Source organism: Jaculus jaculus, chromosome 5, assembly GCF_020740685.1.
Source record: "Jaculus jaculus isolate mJacJac1 chromosome 5, mJacJac1.mat.Y.cur, whole genome shotgun sequence".
Classification (NCBI taxonomy): domain Eukaryota; kingdom Metazoa; phylum Chordata; class Mammalia; order Rodentia; family Dipodidae; genus Jaculus; species Jaculus jaculus.
Genome location: NC_059106.1, coordinates 58,628,767 through 58,634,766, shown reverse-complemented (window position 1 = coordinate 58,634,766; position 6,000 = coordinate 58,628,767). Strand labels below are relative to the sequence as shown.

Here is a 6,000-nt window from a genome sequence, read left to right as displayed (position 1 = left end):
CCATCGTTTTGATCTTGTGCTTTGGGATCATTCATCAAAGCATATATCAGAGACCGCAAGCCCTAAACCAAATAGCCGCTGAGCCTCCGCACCTATCTTCCAGCGCGGAAGTGCTAGGCAGAGGTAGAGCGGGCCCCATCTTCCAGGGGAGGGAACAGGCATGCATTCAAGAAAGAGATCTGCTCTGTGATGTACCAAGACAGTATTTAGCTGGGCGTGGTGGCACATGTTTTTAATCCTAGCACCTGGGAGGCAGAGAAATAGGAGGCCAGCCTAGAATTACAGAGAGTTCCAGGTCAACCTGTGCTGGAGTGAGACCCTACCTTGAGAAGAGCAAAACAAAACAAACAAAATGGCGCAGGTCTTTCATCCCAGCACGCAGGAGGCCTAGGTAGGAGAAGTGCTGTGAGTTCAAGGCCACCTCGAGACCACATAGTGAATTCTAGGTCAGCCTGGACTAAAGTGAGATGCTACCAAGAAACCTCACCCTCCCCACCAAAAAAAAAAGAAAGCAAGCATTGTTTACAAGTCAGAACCAGGAATGTTTAAAAGGTAAGGTGGGTTACAAGCAGCATCAGTGCCCAGTGTCTGAGCTCCCCTAAGAGCTGGTTGCTGGGAACTGGAAGGACCCTTGGGCTCTTTTCCACGCGTTATTCCATTTGGCAGATAAAGACACTGGTGGTGCGTGTGTTTCTCTGGGCACTACATGGCATGCATTCAGCAGAGACAGAGCCCAGGTCTTGGTCCTGGCTAGGGTTCTTGCCCCACAATCTCAAGTTTCTGAAAAGTTCCCCTTCTAATGACAATCAAAGGCAGCATATGGTGCTGGCTTCAGCAGCATATATGCTAAAATTGGAACAATACGGAGAAGATCAGCATGGCCCCTGCTCAAGGATGACACGCAAATTCGTGTAGCATTCCATGTTTTTCAGGTTCTCATGTACAAATAAATTGTTTTTCAAATGTATTTTTATATTTTACTTTTATTTATATTTGAGAGAGAAAGAGGCAGATGGACACAGAGAGAATGGGTGTGCCAGGGCCTCCAGCTGCTGCAGATGAACTCCAGAAGCACACACCACCTTGTGCATCTGGTTTACGTGGGTCCTGGGGAGTCGAACCTGGGTCCTTTACCTTTGCAGGTAAGCGCCTTGCCCACTAAGTCATATCTCCAGCCCACAGATAAATTATTTTGTAAAGAAAAAGAAAAATATATAAGGGCTGGAGAGATGGTTTAGCAGTTAAGGCATTTGCCTATAAGGACTTAGGTTCAACTCTCCACAACCCACGTAAGCCAAATGCACTTGGTGGCACATGCATCTGGAGTTCATTAGCAGTGACTCAAACCCCTGGCATGCTCATTCTCTCTCTCTTTCTCAAATAAGTAAATAAATAAATTAATTAATTTTTTTTTTTTTTAAAAACCCCGCATATGTGCCGGGCGTGGTGGCAGATGACTTTACCCTGAGCACTCAGGAAGCAAAGGTAGCACCATAAACTGCAGGTCAGCCTGGGACTACAGAGTGAATTCCAGGTCAGCGTGAGCTAGAGTGAGGCCCTACCTAAAAAAAATAAAAAAGTACGTCTGGCATGATGGTGCATGCCACCTTTAGTCCCAGTGCTGTGGAGGCTGGGGTAGAGGAATTGCACTGAGTTCGAGGCCACCCTGGGCATGAGTAAGACCCTACCTTGAAAAAAGAAAAGAAAAATAAAGTTCCGGGCCAGCCAGCTGTACTACTGATATGCAGTATGTGTCTCTTCCTTCCCCGGTACCATTCTTTATCGCATGTAATGATGATGGCTTATGATTTCCTGGTGATGATGCTGGCTCTGTCACTCACTGCTGGTAGACCTTGACAAAGTGACTTCGCTTCTCCGAGACTGCAGATCGGTCACTGGAGCAATGAGTGACAAGAAGAATGGAGGGACAGGTCTTAGCACGATGCCCAGCACATAATAAGCACTCAATAAATGCTTTAATGGGGGAGCACAGGTTTGGGAGTCAGGCTGCCTTGGACGCAAACCCTAGCTTGGCTTTGCCACTGGTGGCTGTGTGATTTCAGCCAATTAACTCTCTGAACTTCATTTCCCCCAAGGGGGGAGTCAGCGGGGGTGGGGAACAGATCATAATACCTTCTCTGGACTGTTGTGAGGATTAAATAACAAGTCATGTTTTCATGCCCAGCTTGGCCCACGTGGGAGTTTCCCTGCCTCGCCCCTTGACTTTCAGCAGTGCTGGCCTTGCCAACAATCAGACTGGAGCCCAGCCCACTGTCCATTTGCTAGGGCTCTGCACCTGGCCTGCCCAGGGGTGACTAGAGAAAATCAGCAGGGCCACGTGAACGGCCCCCCACAGGTGACACATCTGTGAGCAGAGACAGATAGCAGCAAGGCCCTCCCACCTTCTCCCGGGCACAGTCTCTGCCCTGTCCCACACAGGCTGATCCAAGCCCTCTCTGCCACTGCTCATGGGCCCTCCTCATCCCCCACCCCCAGCCAGAAGTTGGCCTCAGACGTCTCTTTTTTTTTTTTTTTTTTTTTTGAGGTAGGGTCTCACTCTGGCTCAGGCTGACCTGGAATTCACTATGTAGTCTCAGGATGGCCTTGAACTCTTGGCGATCCTCCTACCTCTGCCTCCCGAGTGCTGGGATTAAAGGCGTGCGCCACCACGCCCGGCGTTAAGACGTCTCTTGCCCATAAAACACAGGACCCTTACTCCCCTCTTCCCAGAACCCCCATGCTCTCTCTCAGCTCCTCAATTCAGAGTTGAAGTGCCCCCACTCCCTTGAGCACAGGACCCTTCTCCCCTTCTCCAGAACCTCCCATGCTCCCTCTCTCAGCCCTCACCTAGAGCCAGAGTGGCCCCACTTCCTCAAGTATCTTCTTCCTTCCCTCCCTCCCTCCCTTCCTTCAGACAGGACTTTAGCCTAGACTGGTCTCAAACTTGCTATGTAGCAAAGGATAGCTTTGAACATCTAAGCCTCCTGCCTCTACTTCCCCAGGACTGAGATTACAGGGGTACACCACCATACCTCTTCCTTTCTTTTTTCTCATTTTGCTTTTTCGAGGTGGGGTCTCACTCTAGCTCAGGCTGACCTGGAATTCACTATGTAGTCTCAGGGTGGCCTCAAACTCATGGTGAGCCACCTACCTCTGCCTTCCAAGTGCTGAAATTAAAGGCATATGCCACCATGCCCAGTCTCTTTTTATCTTTTCTGAGGTAGGGTCTTGCCCTAGTCCAGAATTCACTATGTAGTTTTAGGGTGTCCTTGAACTCACAGTGATTCTCCTACCTCTGTCTCCCCAGTGTTGGGTGAGATTAAAGGTGTGCACTACCAATTTTGCTATGCCTGTGTTTTGGGAAAAAAAATAAACACACACACACACATATATACATATTATACTGTACTTTTAACGAACTCCAGACATATGCACCACCTTGTTTGTTTATCTATCTGGCTTACATGGTTATTGAGGAATCGAACCTGGGTCTTTAGTCTTCACAGACAAGAGCCTTAACTGCTAAGCCATCTCTCCAGCCTTGAAAATATTGTTATTTATTTATTTGGACTAGAGAGATGGCTTAGTGGTTAAAGGTGCTTACTAGCAAAGCCTGACTGCCGGGTTGAGTCCCCAGTACCCATTTAAAGCCAGATGCATCTGGAGTTCTTTTGCAGTGGTGAGAGTTCCTGGTGTGCCCAATTCCTCTCTCTCATTTTCTCTCTCCTTGCAAATATATATATATTATTAGGAGTTCAAGGCCACCCTGAGACTACATAGTGAATTCCAGGTCAGCCTGAGCTAGAGTGATACTCAACCTTGGGGAAAAAATAAATAAATTATATATATGTATGTATGTGTGTATATATATATATATAATCTATTTATGTTATTTTCTTTCTTTTTTTGTTTATTTGAGAGCAACAGAGAGAGAAAGAGGCAGAGAGAGAGAGAGATATTGGGTACACCAGGGCCTTCAGCCATGGCAACAAATTCGACACGTGTGCCCCCCTTGTGCATCTGGCTAATGTGGGTCCTGGGGAATTGAGCCTTGAACTGAGTGAAGTCTTAGGCTTCACAGTCAAGCACTTAACCACTAAGCCATCTCTCCAGCCCTCTTTCTTTCTTTTTTGAGGCAAGCTCAACAGACTGGCTTTTTTTTTCTTATGCGAGTGTGTGTGTGTGTGTGTATGTGTGTGTGTGTGTGCGTGTGTGCGCGTGTGTGCGTGTGTGAGATAGATAGAGAGAGAGAGGGAGAGGGAGAGGGAGAGAATTGGAGTGCCAGGGCCTCCAGCCACTGTAATTGCACTCCAGACGTGTGCACCACCTAGTGTGCATGTGTGACCTTGCGCACTTCTGTGACCCTGTGCACTTGCATCTGGTTTATGTGGGACATGGAGAGTCAAACATGGGTCCTTAGGCTTCACAGGCAAGTGCCTTAACTGTTAAGCTATCTCTTCAGCCCTTATTTATTTCTTTGACACACACACACACACACAGAGAGAGAGAGAGAGAGGGAGAGAGAAATAGAAATAAGTGTGATTACAAGGCGGCTCTGCCGAAACTTCTGCTGGAATTTTAATTTGATAAGGTAAAACCAGAAGCCACTAGGGTTTCACAAGGGGGTTAGTACATTTCCTGTCCCTGTAAATGAGATTTCTGGTGAGATTTCTAGAAAATTGCAGGCTTTCAGCTGGGAAGGGTAAAAGACCTTCAGCAACTGGTAATTGTGCTAGAATTCCTTGCTGGTGAGAGAGGTTTCTCCCAGGCCCTGGGGGAGGGGATGCTTTTCCTTTCCAGCACGTCTTCGTGTAGTAGGTGTGGGGCCCAGGACACTGGCTGGGAGTGCTGAGGAGAACGAGGAGCTACTGGAGCTGTCAGCTTCCTGGTTGTGGGGGGCGGGGAGGTGGGTGGAAGTGTCATTCACGGAGACATGAGATGAATGGAAAGAAGAAGGGCTGGGAGAGGTGGTGTGCTGAGGCAGTATCCTGGGAGCGAAAAGTCCAAGATGGATGAGGGATTTGAGCATCAGCTGGGCATAGTGGCACAGACCTGTAATCTTAGCAGCACTCAGGAGGCAGAGGTGAGAGGATTGCTACAAGTTTGAGGTTAGCCTGGACTAAACTAATAAGTTCTGTCTCAAAAAAAGGGGGGAAGAGCCTGGAGAGATTGTTCAGTGGTTAAGGTGCTTGCCTGCAAAGCCTAATGACCTGGGTTCAATTCCCCCGTACCCACATAAGGCCAGATGCACAAAGTGGCACATGCAACTTTGTATGCAGCTGTAGGCTCTGACATGCCCATTCTGTCTATCTCTCTTCTTTCTATACCTCTCTGTTTGCAAATAAATAAATTGTTTTAAAAATCACTTTTATAGAGCCGGGCATGGTGGCTCACACCTTTAATCCCAGCACTCAGGAGGCAGAGGTAGGAGGATCGCCATGAGTTTGAGGCCACTCTGAGACTCCATAGTGAAGTCCAGGTCAGCCTGGGCTAGAGAGAGACCCTACCTAGAAAAAAACACACAAACAAACAAAATAGTTTTTATAGCTGGGCGTGGTGGTGCACACCTTTAACCCCAGAACTCGGGAGACAGAATTGGGAGGATAACTGAGTTCGAGGCCACCCTGAGACTACATAATAAATTCCAAGTCAGCCTAGACTAGAGTGAGACCCTCCCTCTTGCTCTCAACTAATAAATAAAAATCAAAAGAAAATAATTTTTAAAAAGTCAGATGCAAAGTGCATGCATCTGTGATCCCAGGATGCCTAGTCAACGGGAGGTGGGCTCTCACACCAGCCACTCCAGCAGCCATTCTGCTTGACAGCGGCATGAGACCCTGCCTCATAGAAAGTGGAGCAGACACTTCTGAGATGTCCTCTGATCTCCACACGCATGCCATGACACACACCCATATGCACACAAACAAACAAAATTAAAAAAGGGGGGGGCTGGAGAGATGGCTTAGCAGTTAAGGCATTTGCCTACAAAGCCTAAGGACC

At 47.9% G+C, this 6,000-nt stretch overlaps 1 non-coding gene across 1 annotated transcript; it reads left to right on the top strand.

The window, feature by feature from the left end:
- The first annotated feature begins 822 nt into the window (after window positions 1-822).
- Window positions 823-929, top strand: LOC123461112. Its single transcript, XR_006637430.1, has one exon. It is a non-coding gene; the product is annotated as a U6 spliceosomal RNA (small nuclear RNA).
- Window positions 930-6,000: the final 5,071 nt, after the last annotated feature.